The sequence below is a fragment of the Impatiens glandulifera genome, chromosome 1 (assembly GCF_907164915.1).
Source record: "Impatiens glandulifera chromosome 1, dImpGla2.1, whole genome shotgun sequence".
NCBI classification, from domain to species: Eukaryota; Viridiplantae; Streptophyta; class Magnoliopsida; order Ericales; family Balsaminaceae; genus Impatiens; species Impatiens glandulifera.
The window spans coordinates 64,598,180-64,622,306 of record NC_061862.1 but is presented as its reverse complement, the minus strand read 5'-3'; the positions used below and the strand labels follow the sequence as shown (position 1 = coordinate 64,622,306).

At 28.3% G+C, this 24,127-nt stretch overlaps 2 pseudogenes; both read right to left on the bottom strand.

The window, feature by feature from the left end:
- Window positions 1-22,122, bottom strand: part of LOC124930258 — a 49,717-nt pseudogene extending 27,595 nt beyond the window's left edge.
- Window positions 22,123-22,267: 145 nt separating this feature from the next.
- Window positions 22,268-24,122, bottom strand: LOC124930247 (annotated as a pseudogene).
- Between the last annotated feature and the right edge of the window lie 5 nt (window positions 24,123-24,127).

Sequence of the window (24,127 nt, the reverse complement as noted above, 5' to 3'; positions counted from 1 at the left end):
TGTACTTCTAATATTTGATATGATATGAAATTTATTCAATCTTTTTGTTTCAAATAATTACAATAAAGATTTTATTTAGTAAAATTATAAAAATATAAAATTAAAAAAATAATACATATAATATAATATATTTTTACAAATATTAAAAATAATAAAATTGTTATAAGTAATTTTATTCTTATTTGTTGAAAAAATGAAACAATTTCATCAATCAATTTTTGCATAAAAATTGCAAAAAATGGTTACACCTCATAAAAAAATGAGTATTAAATAAATTTACTGTTAATAAATTAAATTCAATTAAATTAAATTCAAATAAATTGAATATTAGAAATAATAACTTAACTTTTAAAGAATGAATATATTCAAGTCTAGAAATATCATTCTAAAATAATAAGTTGTCAATTTTGTTTAAAAAGTAGGATAACCTTAATTAAGGCTGGTTGGAAGTATATTTGAAACTATCTTACTTAATTATTTAAATACATTTTATTTAATATTTATAAATAAATAAATAATTATATAATTAATTTAAATAATTGATGATAAAACAAATAAACTATCAGAAAAAAAAGAAAAGATTATAATTAAACATATTTAAATAATAGTCTAGAATTTAATATACCGAGTTGGAAAAGTGATAATTACTTTTTAAACCAAAACAAACAAGCCTAGGTCTTTCTGAATTGTTAAATAAATTAAAATTTGTATTTAGCAAATGGTCCAAAGTATTTAACAAAAATAAAATAAAATTTGTATTAATATTTGTTTACATACAGTGCCGCCCGCAATGTTGGGCTGCTAGACCCACATTTTTTAATTCATACAAAATTTTTATTTTAAATAAAGAGAAGATGAAAAGTGTCTACCTCGAACATTTTCGTTTGGAAATACATCATTTTCATTTATGATCTTAATTGGAACTCGAACAACTAACATTATATTCATTTTGTCGTTACTTCCTCACATTCCCGGATCGTAGTTCACATCTTTAATAACACATTTATCCTATAATCCTCGTTAACACTTTCCTCTTCCTCTTCCTCATCATTTTCTCTATCAATACACTTTTCTTCTTTTTCATTTTCTTCATTAACACCTTGATACTCATTTTTTCATTGATATATTGATCTCTAATATTATCCCTTGTAGGTGGTTCAAAACCTCATATTGAAAAGTATCATCTTCTTCATTATCACATTCATCTCTAATGACATTATTTTCTTCATCACTTATTTTTTCTATTTCTAATAGTGTCATTTTCTCTATCACTTATGTCTTCATCTCTAAGACTCGAACTCGAAGGGATATAACTTTAATTTTTTGCATTGAATAATTTAGAAATCGAGCGCACCAATGACTTTTTCATGCATCATTTCGTCATTTCGTCGTTTGATTCTTCTATTATAAGATCTAGAAGTTTGTTTTTGAAATGGACGAAATCTCACTCTATTTTGATTTATATTCTTCGTCATAACTCAAAAAATATATATATTAAAATAATTAATTTTTTTATAAAAATTAACAAATAGTAATTCAACAAACATGTTATGACATTATTTATATATAACATAATTTTAAATCCTAATTTATAAATTTATAATCTAATAACTATCATATTAATTACTAGTTTCTAAGTAACGGAGATTAAGTATTTTAAAACTAAATTTCTAATTTCCATACTAAATAACTAAAATTTATCATAAGCATTAAGTATTAACAATAACATATTAATTACTAATTCAATAAATACCTAATTCAAAAAATCAATATAATTATAATAAAATATTTAAGTATATAAATTAATAGATGATTAAAAAAAATAATCTTAGAAAATTTGAGAACTAATTCAAAAATTAGAAAATTTTTAATAAAGTTAAAGTATATTAGGTAAAATTTATAAGTATAAGAAGTTTATATAATTTATAAGAATATATATTAATTTAAGTAGTTTATAAAATTTTTAAAAAAATATATATTAAATTAAGAAATTAGGAAAGAATAATATAAAATAATTAAATTGTGATAGTCATGCTTGAAAAGGAAAAAAAAAAAGTAAAAAAAAGTAAAATAAAGTTACTGTTTAAAATGTAAAAAATATTACAGTAATATTTTTTTAAATAAGAATTGGGCTGCCCAGAAGTGGGTCTGCCTTAGCCCATGGGCTTTCCGGATTTGCTCCTGGGCCGACCTTGTTTACATGTAGTTTGGGGCTAGCAATCAATTATTCCTTTTCAAATAATTGTGACTTGATTTTATGATTGAAAAATTATTAATAAAATAATTTGAAAATACTTTTATTTTTCTAAATTTATATAATACATTATCAAAACCATTTTAAATATATCATATATGTGGTTTTTATAAAAAATTTAATCAAAAACACTATTTAAATTAAGTTATATTTGAAAATTGTAAATATATATATATATATATATATTAATTATTTAAAACTTAATGAAATTTAGTAAAAAAAAATATGAAATTATAAATAGGACCTCATTAACAGTCAAATAAATTTGATGAAGAATCCATCATCCCATGTATATTTTAGGAAAAAGGAATATTTTTCTTTTTTAAAGTTTATATTACATATATAGAAAAGAAATAAAAACTCCACTCTTTTATGCTTTTCTCAATGTTTATATTTGTTTTTCACAATTATCTTCTTTCTTATTCTTTATTCAATATCAGGTCAGAAATGATTAATACCAATCATAATTTTCTGCAAAACAATAAATAATAATCTTTTTTAACCTATTCAGCATTATTTATAAATATTTTTTTTATTATATTCAGTTAATGAACATTTTATAGTTGATGTATATTAATTATAACAGAATTTTATTAATTATAAATATTAAATTTATATTATTTTATAATTTTGATTTTTTAATTAATTTTGATTAATAATCTATAAATTTTATTGATAGTTATAAATAAAATATATTTAAAGAAAATTAATGTGATGTCCACAAATTTAAAATGAGAATAAAAATAATTTAATATGATTAATTTAAATAAAGTGATCACAATAAAATAAATAGTAATATCAAATTAATCAACAAATTTAATGTTATATAGGCTTATTAAATAAAAAGTGTTAGATTATATATATATATATATATAGATATAGATATATAGAGAGAGGTATGATAAACCCAACAAAGGGTTAGCGAAAGCAATACCACGAATCCTACGTGGCCTTGCCAGCTAGGAGAGAGAAAAAGTAAAAAAAAAATAAAAATAAATAAATATTTCAGTTTCCCCCTCTTTCTTCTTTTCTCTCTTTCTTCTTTTCATTTATCACTTTCGGCGAACCCCGATTTCTTCTCTGGCGATTTTTTCTCTCCGGCATCCCCGACTTCTTCTACTTTCTTCATCTTCTTTCGATCGAAAATGGTAAGAAAACTCTTTCGTGTGTGTTCACTTCATTGTCTGCTTTCGTGTTCACTTCATATTATCTTTTCAGGCTGGTGGTCCAGGTACATCTCCATACAAGACTCCAAAATCTCACAGATCTCAAAGGACAAGGTAAATAACATTTTCTCTTTTAGAATCGTAGATCATTTTAATGATTTGAAGATCGTTTAGCTTTTTGCGGTTAGGGTTAGGGATTTTAATGATTTTAATGATTTTAACGATAGAAAACTATGATTATTGTGTATTTTCTACATTATGGGTCCGGAAATGGATGGTTTAGAGACCCGAAAGTATGATTGTATAATGTTTGGCTGTTATGGGTCCCGAAAATGTGATTTCGGGACCCGAAAGTATGATTATATAATGTTTGGCTGTTGTTATGGGTTTAGTCGCAGAACTAATTTCAATTAGGTTGTAAGAAAAACCATTTCTGGTCCCGAAACCACTCATTTCGGGTCCCGAAACCACTCATTTCGGGTCCCGAAACCACTCATTTCAAAAAAAAAAACATTTTTTTTTGCCGTTTCGGGTCCCGAAACTACTCATTTCGGGTCCCGAAACTACTCATTTCGGGTCCCGAAACTACTCATTTCGGGTCCCGAAACCAGCTTTTTTAGTCCCGAAACCAGCTTTTTTGGTCCCGAAATTAGCATTTCTAGTTCCGAAACCAGCATTTTTTGTCCCGAAATCACCATTTTAGGGTGATTTCAAACTCCGAAATGGTTTCTATACGATCTTTTATGGCTATTTTATTTTTTTATAAACCAATAATCTTATTGTAATGTTAATTTGATTTGTAGGTCATGTATGAAGATCCAAATCTTCTTATTGATCAAGTTAATTAGAAATGAGATTATTTGAGATCTCTCAAATTGTAGATTGTATTTTAAATGTGATATAAATGACAGATTGTAACATTGTAAATAAATGTTTAATTATGTAAATTTCTAGTATAATAACATTATCTTCAATTATTTTTGATTTTCTAAGATTCATTATAAAGTTTCAGATTAAAAAAAATAAAAAAATGTTCCGAAATCACTCATTTCTGGTCCCGAAACCACTCATTTCGGGTCCCGAAACCACTCATGTCCAAAAAATTTTTTTTTTTTTGCCGTTTCGGGTCCCGAAACCAGCTTTTCTGGTTCCGAAACCAGTTTTTCTAGTCCCGAAACCAGCTTTTCTAGTCCCGAAACCAGCTTTTCTGGTCCCGAAACTAGGGCTGCAAATGAGCCGAGTCGAGCTCGAATTTGCTTGAGCTCGAACTCGACTCGATTCAGTATTTATTAGCTCGACTCGAACTCGAGCTCGAACGAGTTTATAAATTTGAGCTCGAGCTTGACTCGACTATTTACCTATAAGCTCGGCTCGACTCGAAAAGCTCGAACTCAAGCTCGAATTCAAGATCGAGTTCGAGCTCAAACTCAAGCTCGAGCTCGAATTCAAGCTCGAACTCAAACTAAAATTTATTTTCAAAATGAAATATCAAACTTTCATACATATTCAACATTTAAAACGTAATATTTAAAATTGAAAATATGAAAATATGAAAAAATTATAAGTATTTAAAATTCCAAAATCATAATAATCAAAAAGCATTCAACCACACTTACTTGTTAAAATTCTAAAATATAAAATTCTAAAATTAAAGTACAATACTATATAAATTGTTTGAACATTTAATATATTAATATTTTTTAAGTCACGTTCTTCAAGCATAACACAATTACATCTACCTGCATTTAAGATTAAAAGTAATTAATATAAAAAATACATGTTAAAACAAATAACTAATATTTAACTTACTTTAAGGTTTAAGGGAGATACGGACAAAAACAAATTCAACCTATTTTTTATTAAATATTATTATATATAATTAAATTATTTGGGTACAAATATAACAAAAATTTATTGACTTATTTATAGAAAGAATGTATTAATTTATTTATATATTACAATATATTATTAATATTATAAATTCATTTTTTCTCTCATCATATTATATATAATATATACTAACATTTTTTATCTCTTCATAATATATACAAAAATATGTACTAAACCTTTTTTTTTATCTTTTATCTTTTATTATATATAATATATTAATATTTCAATATTATATATAATATAATATAATATTGTTTAAATAATAGTGTTTTTCTATATAGATCTATAATCAATATATATTAAAAATATTTTTCTATATAGATCTATGAACAATATATATTAAAAATATTTTTCTATATAGATCTATGAATAATATATATTAAAAATATTTTTCTATATAGATCTATGAACGCTATTAATATATATAATAGTGTTTTTCTATATAGATCTATGAACAATTAATATATATAATAGTGTTTTTCTATATAGATCTATGAACAATTAATATATATAATAGTGTTTTTCCATATAGATCTATGAACTATCTATATAAGAACAAATTTCTCATAATACAAAAAAAAAATCAAAGTTATTTAAAAGTATGAGAAATAACTAAAGTAGAAATGAAAATATATTTTAATTTACCTGTAGGTTTCTTGTGAATGAATGATAGAAATAATGTAGATGAGAGATAACATAAAAAATATATTAACCTATTATGAATGAGTGAAAGTAATGATGAAGACGAAAGAAGAAGAAATAGTGAAGAAGGAAGAAGGAAGAAGAAGAAGAAATGGTGAAGATAGAGGAAGAACAAGAAGAAAGAAGAAATGGTGAAGATGAGGAAGAAGAAGAAGAAACGATGAAGACAAAAGAAAGAAGAAAAAAAAGAGATGAAGAGTCACTTATGATTGATACATTAGAAATTAGAGTTTTGTTTTATGACAATATAATATAATAATGTGGATTATGCGTCTTCGATATGGGCTTTGAAAATAGAGAGAAAAAAATTGTTTTAAATTTTAAGTTTTTTATATTAAATAAATAAATATATTATATATTATCAGGCTCGAAAAAGCTCGACAAGCCGTCGAGCAAGCATTATATGAGCTCAAGTTCGGCTCGAATATTAAACGAGTCGGCTCGAGCTTGGCTCGAACTCGATCAAAGTCAAGCTCAAGCCGAACTTTGATCGAACGGCTCGCGAGCAGCTCACGAGCGGCTTGACTTATTTGCAGCCCTACCCGAAACTAGCATTTCTAGTCAATAATCTTATTGTATTGTTAATTTGATTTGTAGGTCATGTATGAAGATCCAGATCTTTTAGAACTCTAATCTAAATTGATTCAGCAGCTAAACCATAAACGTTAAACATAAATATTGATATGACAATCATTTCGAACGGAAGATAAACGAAAGAAAGAAAAAAGACTTTATATTTCAATCGATCGGAAGATAAGAAGTCGATGAAACGTTTCAGTAAGATCGACAGTGGGTTGGGTTTTGGGAAATGGAAACGAAAAATAAAGAGAGAGATTGTCGTGGGGGTTTTGGTTTTGGGAAAAAATGAAACGTTTCATTAATGGAAGAAGTCTTACCATTTCGATCGATCGGAAGAAAAGTCGGTGAAAATGAAAGAAGAGAATCGCCGGTGGGTTTAGGAAAAATGAAACAAAAGAGAAAGAGAGAGAATGAAACAAAAGAGAGAAAAAAAATAAGATTTTGGTTTTGGGGGAAATAGAAAGATAGAAATAATAGGATTTTAGTTTTTGGGGGAAATATAAAATTTCAATTTTATTTTTATTTTTTTTCTCTCTCCTAGCTGGTAAGGCCACGTAGGATTTGTGGCCTTACTTTCGCTAACTTGTCGTTGAGAATATCATTTCTCATATATATATATATATCAATAAAAGTTAAACAATATTACTTGTAACTCTTAAGATAAATAAAAAAAATGATAGTCTTGGTTATTTTATGAGATGTAAAATATAATAAATTTTATTCTTATTTTATTATAATTTATTTTTACCAATAACTTAATTTTTCATCCTCTTTTTCTTTACTGGAATCTTTGTTACTATCGTCTAGGAAGAGGGTCATTTTCTAATGAAAATTCTATCATAATAATTAATAACGGTGAGGACTTTTTCATTTCCAATGCAAACTCTGTCATAATAATTAATATATGTAATTTTTAATAGATATGGGATAGTTGAGTAAATTAAATTAATTAAAATAATTGATAAAAGTATTTGTGATAAAGATCCTCATACAACAAGCCTCACCCTTTTCATTTCCAATGCAAACTCTGTCATAATAATTAATACATGTAATCTTTAATAGATATGGGATAATTTAGAGTAAATTAAATTAATTAAAATAATTGATAAAAGTATTTGTGATAAGATCCTCATACAACAAATATTAAAATAATCCAAACTAATTACTTGATTTAGTGTAATATTTTGTTTCAAAACTGTATTACACGTGATTGAGATAAATTGCCATCTATTGAAAGAAGGATAAATATTTGGAGCTTCAGTTCCACTTAATTATTCTCATTCAAATCAAAATATCAATAACTACTAATTTTTAGTTTTTTAAAAATGATAATTATTTGATGAAAAAATATTTTTTTTAATTGGTTAAAATACTATATAGAAAGCCTTTTATATTTATATTTTAAATTAAAACTAAAATGAAATAGAACTATTTTAATTGATAATATGAATAACTAGATATTAAAAAAAATTAGAGATTATATAGTTGAATATTAAGTTTCTTTTATTTTGTTCATAAGTTGAATATTAATGAAAGTGAGAATATAAATATTTAATATAACAACAAACCAAAACAAATGTACCTAAATAACATTTGAGAAACATCCAACTTAGGGATTGTTGATTCAGTTTTTTTTATTAAATATTTGAGGACACCTAAGGGTAAGTATATTTATTAATATTAACATATTTATAACCTATGATAGTTACAAGAAAGAAATAAAAATGCTAGGTCTTGTTTGATTCAATTTAAATGATGTTGATATATTAAAGAGTATTTGAGCAAACTATTGTAACTTTATCTGTAACTGAAAATAAACACTTAAAAAAACACACACCTTTTTATTAATAATTATGAAAAAAATTATAAGTGATTGAATTAAATATAAAAAAAATGAATTATAAAATAAATTATGGACTATAATTTTAAAAGTAATTGAAATTAATTATAGATTTGAATATTAATTTAAAATAATAAACACTTTGAAGTGCACCACATTTATGTCACTTATAATTGTTTTTCCTATAATATTTAATTAATTTTAAAATATTTAAACATAATAAATTTAAATTTTGATCAATAATAATAATTTGTTATATTTATACAAAGAAACGAAAGTTAATTAAAATAAAAATTAGTATGAGTTTGGATTAGTTTTTTTTTAAACAAACAAACTTTTTATTTATGAAGATGCATGTTTGTGTAAAATAAATAAAAAAAAAAGTGATAAAACGCTATATAATATGTTTTTCAAAAAATAAAACTCATCGAAAATTAAAATAAACAAGTCTTTTTCTGAATTGTCAAAGAGATAGAAATAATGATACAATCTTTTATTTAGCAAAAAAAAAAAATATATTGTATTAATATTTTTTTACATTTTATTACATGTAGTTTTTTTGCTAACAATTATTTTTATAATACTATTATTAAAGTCTTATAACGAGAGTGTGAGAGAAAAAATATAATAATAATAAAACTAAAAATAAAAATGAAATGTCACCATTTCATCAAAAATATCATATTGATAGAGTGAAATTATGTTTTCTCTGCGAATCGTGGGAGATGGAGGTGGTCCCGCACACATTTTTTTCTCTTTTGATTCATTAAATTAATGAGATAGTTGGCCCTATCTCCATCAGTAAAAAGCTGTATTCTGATTGAATATCAGAATTTAAGAAAAGCTGTATTCCGATTGAATATCAGAATTTAAGAGCAGGTCATTTTTAATAATATTTTTCCTAGTTATCCTAGTTGCACATTGTTATTATATATTTTTAAAATTCCAGCCAAAATTAAATAAACCAATTTTATTATTAAAATACTTATTTTTTATTTTATATATTTAGTTTGATTTATTTAATTTATCTAATTATATATTTATATTTCATTTATTTAAATAGTCTAGAATTTAATTAATTTAGGATTAAGTTGATACAACGGTATTTTAAATTAATTATTTATTTTTAAATTCATGCAATGAGTTAATATAAATTTTTTATAAAATAATTTTAATGACTTGAAATTATTTTTAAATTATAAAATAAAATAAAAATGAGTATCAATACAATCAAGAAAAAATTATTTAATCAAACTAACCCTAAATGAACTTGGAGTGACGTATTATTCTTGTTTGAGAGGGAGTAAATGTTATAATTTATAATATTTGTGTCTCTGTACAAGTTAACATAATATTTTGTTTTAAATTAGAATTGAAATAAAAATATAAAATAATAAATAAAATCATCAAAATAAAACTTGCATAATGTTTAAATTTTTGTTTAACACCTTAGAATAGTTTGATAGTTTTTTTTATTATTAAAAACTCATCACAAGTGACTATATTTTCAATATACTTAATATATTTAATAGTGGGATCATCGCTACTATTATCTATTATGGATAAAATTTGTTAACAAGTTAATTATTTTTATGAGGTAACAAAATAAGATTGTGTGAGTTAATAACTAAAATAATTAGTAATTTTTTTTTAAAAACTAAATAAACTAATTCTTTTAAATGTACATAATAAATATCATAATATTGATAATTGTGAATTTATACACATAAATCAACCATTCATCTCAATGCATATATCACTTTTCTTAATATTGAATAAACCATATTTAATACATAATTAATATACATTATTTTAATATTTTATTCAATTCTTGTTATAACAAATAAACCAAATTATTCCTGTTTAATAGTCAAATATTTAACTTATTTCAGACCAATTTAAATGCAATAATTAATCGCATCTCTAAGATGTAAATGGTAACACGAAGTCCAGTTTAAAGTGGAAAACAATAGTAAAATATTTTTTCTTTTATTTTGTCCAAGTTAAATAAAATATTTAAAATTATAACATCTAATCTTTAATTTAAAATAAATTACTTTTATATATAAATTATCTTATTATATAGTTATAATTTTTTCATGTGAGACATTAATTTTATTTTTGAATTAAGAGTTTTTATTACCATCCATTTTATTACCACTTTTCATAATACTAGATTAAAGTCTTATAAATATTTGTTGTATACTTATTCTCACAATGATGAATGAAAGAAAAACAATTTTTTTTTTTTTATATTTTTTCTATTTAAATGAAACTGTCATAAATATAAACTATTTTCACACTCTTAAATCTTAATAGTCATTATACTCCCATGTACAATTACTATTAAGATTTAAGAGAGAGGGAGCGCGCCTCAAGAAGTGCTGTCGCAGGCACCAGATCAATGACAGCTCAAGCAGTTCAGTCCAAAAAAGAGATGGTCTTAGACCTTATCTTAGCTGTTTAAATAAAGAAAGCAGCCGGGAGTGAGGACTGTATCAATTCAATTAGCGGTTGACAATCTTTAGTAGAAAGCTTGGTTGTGATCCCCCCGAACACAACTTACAACTTTCATCGTACTGTGCTCTCCAAAGAGCAACTCTTCTCAAAATCTCACTCAAAGGAGTTACTCAACTTTCATTTTTGAAGGTGACGTCACCTGCTGCTAACTCTCAGTTTGGTCCTACTTCTGGTTCATTTTGTTACTAAAAACGGAGGTCTTCAATTGCGGGAATCGGTTCGGAAGTCAGTTTAAAAGAAGCTGCGGATCCTGCCCCACTCCGAGCAAGGGCCTGTCATTAGCCCAGAAACCTGTGCCTTTCTTGTCCCGCCAGTTCCAATACCCGTAACGTAAAGAAAGCAATTTCTTTTTCCTTATGTTGTTAAGGGGATGCAAGCCTAACCCTCAAGTGAGTAGGCTTCAGTAGGACCGTGGGGGCTCTACTGGATTTGCCCAAGTTCGCTCTAAGCCTGAAGAGGCTCAAGTTGTGCGAGCTTTCGGGGCGCAGGTTGTAACAGAAGGGCCCACTAGTAATGAATCCATCTGCTGATGGTATAAGCGGCACATACCCGACCCCTCGTTTGACTAGTTAGGTTGCGCGAACTTCTGATGACAGTTCTGATCCAGCTCGCAACGACTTTGAAGCCGTTGTTGATTGTTGAGCTCGAAAATCTTTCTCATTCCTATCTATTGATAGAAAGATCTTCGTCAAATACCGGCTCCGAATTCCGAGAAGAGTTGAAGATGGTGCGTTTGGGGATGATCCTCCAGATCTTGCAGGAAGAGGGGCGCTTTCATTTCAGTGATGAGGTTGCAAAGAAAGAGGGAAGTAGGCGCTTAGGCCTTTTTGCTAGGTGATTCAAAAGAAAAAGGTAAGCTGGCCGGGGAAAATCCTAAGGCAACTCGAGATGGAAATTGAAGGGAGCTCTTTTTCTTTCTCTCTCTCATAGGCTAGCTCTAGGCGCGACTTCCACTCCCCCTCCCCACTTCTCAACAGCTGGCTGCTTCAGTTAGAGAGGAGAACTGGCATTCGACTTTTGTCGAATCAGAACCAACCACCACTACTTTGCGCTCGAAGAGTTGAGCGGCCGCCGGTTGGGCAACCATGGTGAACTCCATGGATGGAAGCGTTCTATCTTCAGAAAAAAGCCCTTTTGATGGCCCCTTCTTTCCCTCAGATAACCTGAGACCCATCTGGCTTGCTTGACGTCCAAGCATCTTTGTAGTTGTTGGAGAGTAGGGTTCTAGTCATTTATGCAGCTGTCAATGGATTCTCTGATCGAATGACATTAGACAAAATTTCTCAATATGAGAGCCTTCAATCCATCTTTCTTTGTCTAGCCAGCTCATAACAAAATGTTAAACCGACTGACACAACCGAATTGGTTGAGGAAAAGGAAAACCCAACGACCAAGCACTCCCGCCAGGTTGTCGAGGGTGTGGTTCCATCAGACTCTTTTTTAGGTCAACAAAAACCTAAGTTTGAGCATGATTTTTGAAAAACTTAGAGACATGTCGGGAGTATGAAAGGGTTCGGTTCTTCGGAAAGAGGAAATATTTAATTATTATTATAACTAGGAAGATCTTGTGCGATGCATACGGATAAAAATATATTGTTACAATGTCCTGCGCTTATCAAATTTGGTGTTGAATTTAAAATATAAAGTGTTATTCGTCTAGTTGGTTAAAGAGTTGTACTTCTTTTGTTAGGTTGCGGGTTCGAAACATACCTATAACATTTTTTATTTTATTTTTAACCGTTTTAAGTTTATGGGAGGGTCAACCCAGAATCCGACCCAAATATTCATTTACTCTCACATATATATCCAAATTAACCACAGCTCTCAACCCGGTAATCCGAACACTTTCAAAATTAAACATCATTATATATATATAGATAGATTTTTCTTTAAATGAGATAAAACCTTAAATTTATACCTTTCTTTTTTTAATTAAAGTTTATTATTTATAAAAACAATTAACACGATTCCACATTTTAATTTAAAAGTATTAATAAAAATAGAACCTGAAATTTTGTATTTTTATTACAATATTAAATATATATTTTTAATTAATTATATTAATGGTGTGTGCATAAATTTTAGAGAAAAAAAAAAGTGGCATGATTTTGATTTGAAAATTGGCTAACATGATGCATAGAGAATTTAAATAAAAAAATATATAGAAAATAATATTATTGTAAGAAGAAGTTTAGACCTAATGTGGGGACAATAAAAAAATATATAGAAAATAATATTATAGTAGTCAGACTTCTTCAGTTACTTTGTTGTTTTGGTTTGAATCTGATCTCTGAAACTGTGCCTCTCTCTATATGTATATATCCGTGTAAAGTTGATGTGTTTTTATATAATAATATTTTGAAATTCGTTATTAAACTTTACTATTGAGTTTGTTTCAATATAATGTTTGTGTGACGGTTGTAGAATCTATTGAGGATCGTGTGTTGGCGGATAAAACTTTTATGCTTTCTACCAGCTCAGTAATACTAAGCAAATTCAAGCCTATATTTTTTATGATAAGACTCAAAGATGCGGTTGCTACATAACTTTTTTGTATAAATATTATTATATGCTTATTAAAAATTACCATCCTTGTTTCTGTATTCATTTGAGCTAACGTTCCAAAGATGGAATTTCTTGCAAAGTAATATCATCATCTTATTTCAAGAAAAAAATAAAAATTCTATGGCTGAAATATGCTTTTTTTTTTCATTTCAATCTTTATAGGTTATGTCTGCTTACGGGTATAAAATTATTCAAACTCTAATTGTCGATATTGAGCCAGATGCACACGTGAAGAGGGTAATGAACTAGATAAATGTAAGTGAATATTCACGTTTTTTATTGTTAATTGATTTCATTGATTTTATTTTTTTAGTCTATTTTGAAAACCAGAATTTTATCATAGTCACTATTTAATTGGAAAATTACAAAAGTTAAAACTGAAAATAATTTTTTTTATTTGCGTTTGTTATATGATTTTGTATGGATTTCGAGCATAATTATAGTGTGGTTCACTAGTAAAAAAACACTTAATACCGACAAGTTATAACGACAAGAGCAAAAGTTGTCTCAATTTAGTATAGCAATGGCGACCAGATGCATTCCCATTGGTATATGAGGTATCGATAACAACCACTTGAATAGTGGTCGGCATTGGACCCTTAATAGCGACGGTTTTTGTTACTCTTAATATATATCCTCAATTTTTATTTATAATAGGAATATTAAGAGTGTGATTTATTATAAGTTATAAACTTAAATCTTATTATAAAAAATTATATTATGAAAGATTTGGACAATAATTTTTATTTACAAACAAATACACCTCAAATATTTTAAAATGAAAAAGTAACTTTTAAACAAATAATTTTATAATATAGATTATTTATTTTTTTACTCAATAAATTAGTTTCATTATTAATTATATAAAAGAATATAATATATATTTAATTTTTTATTTATATGATTTAAATATTTTTATTTAAAAAAATTAACTGAATATATATTATATAAATTTGGAATTTCCAAAAAAAAATAATTTAATACTAAATTATTTTAAAAAGAATTCCAGCTCAGACTAAAGGAAACTCCAGAATTATAATTCGAAAAAAAAAAAATCTTCTTAAATATCGACTTAACCTAAGTTCTTGCTCTCCCGCCTCATCTATTAGACTCTGATCTTTGATTTCATCTAATCTTTGATTTCATCTCTTCTATTTCAAATTCTCAGGTATTATTTGTTCGTAGAGACATGCATCTTTTCTGACTTCGGCCTTTTTGTTCACTCTCCTAATTCACTGGTATGTCATCTCCATCATTTTAGCTTCCCCTTTCTTTCTCCCTTGTTTATCTATTTCTAGATCATATAGTCGAAGAGTGAGAGATGCAAAAATCCACTGGTATGACTAAGGATTTGAATACGGAGCTTTGAAAGCTAAAATCCAGAACGAATGACGAATTCATGAAGTTGGTGTGTACATAGAATTGAAGCAAATGGTTATATAACTGATATCTACGACTACCTTGATAACATGGAGGTTAGTTGGACTGAATACTTCTCATTTCCTATTTATTCTGTAATAGGTTAGTGCTTGCTGACTTGATAATCCTGTCATTCATCTTGACTGTAGTTTGGAATGTATGTGTATTTTCTTTTAATTATATTGAAATTGATTAGCTACGTTGGATTATGTTCATCAAAATGATATTTTCTTGGTTTTAGGGAGAAAGATGTCTTTATTTTTAATATTTTCACTGATTAATTGTCTATTAATTTTGGAAATTCTTTTGACATGAATTTTGATTAAGGATATGATAATTGATACTTATAGCTGACTACATGTAGGTGCAGAAAGATTCTTATGCTAAGAAAGATTGATCTTATCTGTAAGATTATTCATTTAATTCTCACTACAGACACTTTTTAGCCCATATTAAGAATTATGTTGCTAGCTCAGTTTGAAAAACTGAGCTCCAACTTTTGTGTTTATTATCTTCTAAATAGTTTTCTTCTTTTTCAAGTCCGTCTCATTTTGTTAATATTAAAAGGGAGAAATCTTACTACTTGAATATGTACTTGAACATGTATGCTCTTCATTTTCTCTAAAATGTTGCTTTTATTATGAATGATTTATCAAGCATTTTGATCATGAATTTTCTCTAAATTCATTATGCTTTTGCTGATCTTTGAATCTGGCTATTTTGATGATAGACTGTTTAATCCGTTAATCTTTCTTTTCATGTTTAGGAACCAAGAGTTATTCTAGAAAATTAATGATATGTTTCTTTTATGAACGAAAACAGAGTATTAAACCACTAATTAATGATAATTTTCTTTTCATCCTTCTCTATCTAGTATCCATCCATCCATGATCCTTGATCCATGTACATGGGAAGAAGAGTTAACTTCTTTGGTTACATTATAATTATAACTCTTTTCCATTGACCATTTTATCTGATTATGCATCCAAGTCGGTTTGGATTTAATTTATTGCATATGTGTACCGTCTTCACTTCACTTTCCGTTACTACTACTACAACTATTGGATTTGGTGCCCCGACGCTGTTCAATAATCCTCAGCAAATCTCTCCTGTATATTTCAACCAAATTCACAATTGCCCAAAAGATAAGATTATAATTTTGGGGTTTTTTGCTTGATAGTGATCTTGTCGATCTATTATTGTTTGCAATCACGGTTGACATGCTTCTTCCTTCTCATGGACTCTATTCTATACATGCAAATCCCACGTTGCTAGAATATTTGAATTTGTTATCCGAAATCGCAGGGCTCTAGGTTTTCGCTTTGCTGGACGGGTACCACATCCCAATTGTTATTATAGTGAAGCTCCATCAGCAGCAGCTGAGATTGATTCCGAGCAATGCCTTCTTGAGAAGTTATTCTCAAGCCATTCTAGGTGTCAAAACTTTTGTAATTGCATATTTTATTTATGAACTATAACCCTAATTGATAGATAGCTAGTTAGATATAGTTTGGCTTTGCTCATATATATCTGGTATGAATGTATGCATGTTTTATGTGAATCCCGAAGTGTTTAGATTAGGACACGCTGGGAAAACAACCAATATGATTATTGGTGGTACAATAATAGATGCTTTAACCAACGAATGGCTTGCACTTGATAAGATAAGAAGGTATATAAAAAATGGTACACAAAACTTTAAGACATTTATGTATCTCTCACCTTTAGAGCGGGAATTTTAATACTTTATTGTCTCTCACCTAATTACTAACATTTTATTCATGATAATATTTAAGTGTGACCTGTTCTATAATCTTGTAAAGCTTTTGCATCTTTTTCTTTTGGGTTTTCTAAGTGTAATTATGACACTTATATGATTAGGTAAACTTTTTAGTTGTAAGATGATGTACATTTACATATGACATATGGGTCTGGGTCTGGTTTTAATTAAATAGGCTCGAGTTATCTTTTTCCTTCTTTTGTTTGTTTAACTGCATTTATCAATCATCGAATAACGGTCAAAAGAGTCAGGCTTGGATATGGAATTTAAGAGCATCTAGGATTAGGGTTTGGGGACCTCTTGTTTGATGAAGTGATAGAGATGGGGATTAATTGTAGAAGCATGATGGGTTGAGAGATCGATTAGATCATGGGTCGATTTAGGTAGGTTCTTGACTCTTGTGGGTGAGTTTTAGGTTTTGCTTTTGTAAATTCTAGGGCTGTTGGGATCATAAATTACTCTCTGCCAATGACAGTTGGAGAAAAGACGACATACAAGAAAATTGGCTACTCCAATTTAGATCTCGGGATATGCTTTGCATTTTGTTGACTCCACATCATATATATATATATAAAGTTTTTACATTTCATAATTCAACATTTTTCTTGTAGTTTTCTAGTTTATTGATGAAGAGGAGAAATAATATATATAATAAAATGGATTTTGGTATTAAAACTAGTAATATATTAATGTAAATATTGTTTCATCATTTTAAGTATTAATCAATTGAAAAATTTTCAGAGTTCTTGACTATCAAATTTCAGGTTTCTCATCTTTTGTCATTTTGCCCTTCATTTGATAGATTTAAGAATGCATATGATAGATAGATAATTGTTGGTCCTAATGGCAAAGCAGGCAGAATTTGGTGTTAATTGTCTTTAACTATTGATTTATTTTAAACGGTCCAAATTTTTGTAAGGAGACATACACTTGATAAAACATTGATGAATCTTGTTGCGTAAACATTGAGCTATTCAAATATATATATGTTTAATTCTTTTTTGGACTTTTATGTGAGATTTGGTAGAACTAGAATCATTGCATGTCCTTTTGTTAAACATGATTAGTAGAACTAGAAACATTGCATTGCATATCCTTGTGTTAAACATGACGAATCTAACTTGTGATCTAAATTTGAACTTATTATTTTGAATTTTTTTTACCATTATGCTGGCTAAGGTTACAACTTTTATTTTTATTTTTTATTATAGGATGGCAAATTCAAAATGAAGGTGTAAATTTTTGAAGAAATTTTCAAGACTTTTTATTTTGTTTAGGACGTGGGGTGTAAATTTGTGTATTGGATGACTTTTTAGATTTTGATTATTTGAATCTTAGAAACACTCCAATGAAATATTTTATAGTAACAGATGTTTTCATGTATTAGTATATTAGATTGAGGGTATAAACTTTGTGGTGCTAGAGTTCTCAACTGTACAATATGTTGACATAAAGTTCTTCAATTTCCTCATTGGCATTGAATCAGCTAACTATTGATTCGTTTCTTGAATCACAAGTTTATAATTTCCAGAAGATGGTTTCATTGTGTAAATTTTGATGACTTTTTAGATTTTAAACATTCAAATCTTGAAATAATTTATAATAGTGGATATTTTTATGAATATCATTTAATAATTTTAATAATTTGATTGATTATTTAATCTATAGCCACAGTGAAATTTGTCAGCACTTAGTTCTCTGTGACGGCGGTAAGGGTGGTCTCCATTTACTTTTTATAGCGACGGTAAGGGTGGTCGCGCATTTACTTTTTTATAGCGACGGTAAGGGTGGTCGTCATTTACTTCTCTATGGCGACTGTGAGAGTGGTCGTCATTTACTTTTCTATAGTGACGGTAAAGGTGGTCGCCATTTACTTTTCTATGGCGACGATAATAGTGGTCGCCATTTACTTCTCTATGACGATGGTTTGAGCCGTCAGCATAGAACATTATATGGAGACGGTACAAAAATAGTCGGTATTTGTGTTCCCGAGTAATAACGACAGGGGCAATGGCGACGACTAACGACAACTCTTTTCACCGTCGCTATTACTATTCACCGACCGTTTATAACTCAATACCGACTACTCCTACGGTCGGCATTGACCTTTTTTTTACTAGTGACATATCAAATTATTAACTGAATTAATAAAAAAATGATAATTAAATTTGAATCAAAAGTGACTTCTTTTCCTTTTTAAACTATCAAATACAAAGGTCATTAAATCAAAACGACGATATATAACAAACCAGACGGAATAAATTACTCACAGGCTCAAAGATGCAATAAGGTCTGAGTTTGTATAGCTCAATCCACCGTTGTATTTATTAAGAGCCCCTCCTTGGTATCAAAAGATAAATATGTTCCAATGGAAAGAACATTTGTACCAATAACACCAGAGAAGTTGACTAAGGGTTTGCTGTCAAGCTTATGCTTGAGCTTACCTTTGCATAATCATGCAAGTACTAAACTTCCAACTGTGAGAAATTGACATTTAATCATCAAAAGCATAATCCAAATGAAGAGACATATATGATATACAATTGATCAACAAAATGTGGAACTAGTGGGGGATATTTTTTTCTATAAAAAAACGATTTAAACATAAAAAAAATGTTTGATATGAGATATGAGATAATTGATTTTTTTTATATGTATTGTCCAATTAGGGGTTATTTGAATTAATTCATAAAAAAAAGATGGACAACATGTTAACAAAATTGATCCATGAAAAACTCTAAATGAAAATTTAAAGGCCTCATTTACCTTTCCAGAGCTCTGATCGGGAAACTTGAAACTTAAGATAGTCTTCAGACCAGGAATAACTTCATCATCTGTTATGGTTGTAAAAAGCTGAACATTACCAAACATTGTCAAATGCTTCAGCAATATCATGACATGAATAAAAATAATATTAAGAAGAAAAGTGCTTAGCATTCAAACAAAGAACTACAACAGATTAATCTCACAAAAAAAATACAGCTAAGGAAATTTATTAACTGAACATACAATATATGGTGTTAACTTACAATGGCACAAAAATTCATTAAACACATTAGGCTTTTAAATGCTACTTCCATTTCATTTCACATGTCATTCGAACCATTATAGTAGTTCAAAATATATGAACTTTATGGATCAAATTTTCAAATTGGGCTATTTTGTTATACCATTATGTTACGTTAATGATTAACCGAAATATCTACACTTGTTATGTTTGTCATAAATTACAATGATTTAGAAAATAATATGGATCATGATCCAACCAATAATCTGATCATAATCAAGAAAAAATTCTATATTTTGATGAACACAAAATTACACTAGAATTTGGATCAGCTAAAAAATTTGTTTCCTAAATGAAATTACAAAAATTACACTATAATTTAAATGATGTTACAAAAATATCTTATACCAAAAACGAATATAAAAACTTTCAATTTGAGCTTTAACGATTTTCTAACGTGATCATAATTGTGATAAAATACCAACTTTCAAATAGGTTATAGTATCAAATAACTTCTTACAAAGAATAGAAAATTCCAGCTACAGATATGAAAAACAAAACGTGAAATGTGCCCAGCATAATTCATCTCCATTATTATACCAAGCAAGATCATCACATCATCATGCAAAATATTCTTCATTTATATCAGGAAAATCAAAACTAGAATCCATTGGGATCAATTGACAATTTGATATAAATTTTCATTATTATTCAACTAGTTAACAAAATAAAACACAATATCTTGTAGTAAATTTTGTGAAAAGTACCCAAATAAATTAAATTGAACCAGTAGTAAAGCATACTAAACACAAAGACCTGGAATGCATCAAGAAGAGGTTTCATCCTGCAACTAAGTAATATGACGATCATTTCCATTTACATGTTAGATTATCCAGTTTAAAAAAATTGTCAACGCATTCGTCAAGTTACAATTAATATCTACTACAACTTATAAAGATGACATTCTAAGAAAAGTATAACAAAGAACTCACATTAGATTTGTGTCCACTTTAATATCAGTGGTGATATTCTTGTTCTTTAGCTGTGTATTGACATCAGCAAGGAAGACATCATCTTTCTTCTCACCAGATGAATTAATAGCCTGGATTGTGCACACTATAAATATGATCCATACAAAGCAAGGAAGAAAAGGGGGTCAATTAAATGTATTACTGCTAATTAACAAGAGTGTGACACATAATGCATCACAACTTATCAGTTTTGAATTAAGTTTTTTTTATAATTGAACGTACAAAAGATAACTAAGCATGAGAAGAACGTACAAAAGATAACTGTAAACATTAAACCTTGTTTTCTTATTAATTCCAAGGACTGCAGCAAGTTCTTCACTCCAACCAAACAGAAATAAAATTAAGCAAATTACATCTCTGGAAGGGTAAAATAGTTTTAAAATATTTTCCCTGCATTAGCCTCACATCTTATCAAACGCTTCCATATCAAGCACTTACTTAAAATTCAAATAATTATTTGGTTTATTCAACATCTTATTTCCATACACTTAACTAATTCTTTACTTAAAATTCAGTATTCAACATCAACACTTAATATTTATTTTTATCCAACACCCTAATAATATGAAATCATTAGGTAATTATATATCATTTGCGTGCCACATTATTTAAGGAGAAAAATAAAACGTGTGATTTAGTCAAAACATCATCGTGTGCAACCATACCTTAATGTAAATCCCTAAACCAAAAAATCAAGAGGCTGTAATAGTTTATTGTAGGTCCATATGGATGGAACACATTGCACATTTGAGCTGAATTCAACAGTTTCACCAAACTTGAGCTATTTGACATATAAGAACTCCAATTGCATATTGCCCAAAGCGTTATGATCAATCCATAATGGTACCCAATAAGTATATCCATTTAAGATATTAATGGGAAGTCATTGAATAATTTTACAATATGAAACACATTCATCTGGTAAGTTCTTTAGGCATATATTGTAGACCTAAAACATGACATGAGTAACTCAATATTTAGACCTCATGTAAGTCTTTCGATGATACTACAAGCCTAAAATAGATAGTAATCAACATTCAGGAAACTCAAATGAAAACTAAATGCATATAGACTGTAGTTCTACGAGATGAAGAAACAGATATAGAGAGAGAAATGAAGAAAACTCATGACTAACAATAAAGAATGCAATAACTGACCCAACAACTAAAAGGGATATCACTATACCAACAACAGCACCACCATTTATGCCGGATTTTTTCTTGCTTCCACCATTACTGCTGGTGCTTCCACCATTACTGCTGGTGGTGCTAACATTGGGTCGGTTAATATTCTCATTACTACTATTAGGATTTCCAGTGGGAGTAGGAGGTGAAGGTGGTGCTAACATTGGGTCGGTTAATATTCTCATTACTACTGTTAGGATTTCCAGTGGGAGTAGGAAGTGTGCCTGGAGGAGGTGAAGGTGCAGGTCCGGAGTTCAACAAGTTATCACCTTGCCTGTTACAATTCAAATTCTTAAGTTTATAAAAGATGAATTTTCTTATCAAGAGTACCTACTGGATATTGATGGATGCCAACGGTGCTGGAATCCAGCCGACAAAACGATTATTTTCAATATTCCTAATAAAATCAAGGAAATTGTGTCAGGGGCTAAGTTAAGGAGATCTGAAATATATTTGACTTCAAAATAACTAACAAATTTTGAAGGGGGAGATTGGCCAAAACATCAATAGTGCCAGTGAAGTAAATTGGTTATTCTGAAGGTACCTATTTATAATCATTAAGTGAATAATCAAACAAACAATAATGAACATGAACTATAATGTAATTTGAAAAATATTCTAAACTTACATATTTGTCATACTGGTAAGGGAACTCATACTCTGAGAAAGATTTTCAGTTAAAGAATTAAATGAGAGATCCCTGAAAAAGCATTAAATGAATAGGGCTAAAGCCTTTATCTTCTCAATAACTTCTAGTCTCAAAATTCAAAATCTATATACATTACAATGTATAATCAATTTAGGGTTCGTTTTAGTGGGTATTTTAGTCTTCTTCGCTGACATACTCCTATAAATTTTATAGAGATATTGTAATGTGTTGCTCTATTTAAGACGATGAAAATCTATATATACAATGATAAGTCTTGGTCAATCATTTATGTACCATATTCTCTATTTGTTTATATAGCAAAGAAATATGAGGTATCTTACAAAGTGGAAAGTTTTGAAAGTTGTCCAAATATGTCATTTGATTGTCCCTGTAATTGATTGTGGCCAAGATTTCTGTACTCCAATGATAAAGAAGAACACAATTAAATATATAAAAAAGAATAAAGAAAATGTTGTGACAATGTCATCAGAGAATATGAAAAGTATTGAAAATGAAGAGTGGACTTGAGTTACATGTATACAAGGGAAGTCATTAGAGATATTGAATAAGGAATACTCCCAGTGAAACTATTTCCCCCAAGATTTCTGAAAATTCCAACGAAATTATTATCCAAACCGCAGAGCAAAAAAAGAAAAAAAAATAGAAACTTACAACTGCTGCACATTTGGCGGCAACTGATAAGGTATATCATTGTCAAGATTATTGTTACTTAAATCACTGCACAAATTTAACAACAAAATTTAATTGAATAAAACATTAATGATTGAAGAGATTCAATAGAATAAGTAACTAAGATATAAGACAATCTTACAAAATGGTTACAAAAGTTAAACTTGAAAGCTGGTAGTAGCCAATGGTTACAATACTCTTTAAACAGATAAGTCCATGTCTTTGGTACATCAAATATATTGTTGACATTTTTTTCATCATCAAAACAAAAGCTTAGAAAAATCACATGCCTCACCCACATCATTCCCTAGTTACACATCATTATATAGGTAACTTAGTGATATCAACAAAAAGCTACAGAATATAAAATAAATAAAAACTCTTCACTGAAATCACAGGCTGCACCCACATCATTCCCTACTTACACACACATCACTATATCGGTAACTTAGTAGTGATATCAACAAAAAGCAACAGAATGTAAAAAACACAAGAATTAATGACAAGTGAAAAAATGCAACCATAAGTTGGTGTTAAAAAGGATATAGTGATAGGGGAGCAATAGAGAGATAATTAGAAACATCTCAAAACATCAAACTACTTACAGGTTCTAACTCAGCCACATCTGCACAGAAGCTAACTCCAGCATCTACAAAGCAGTCCCTGGGAAACATATTGAGATTATGATAGATATTGAGACAAATACTAGATGAGATTGTGATAGATATTGAGACAAATACTAGCTTCTAAATAAGCTCTATGCCTCATATAACTACATCAATTAGGTGACTATAAACATAACTATCTCCTCTGTACCATAAGATAAAATACAAACGAGTACCTCATTAATT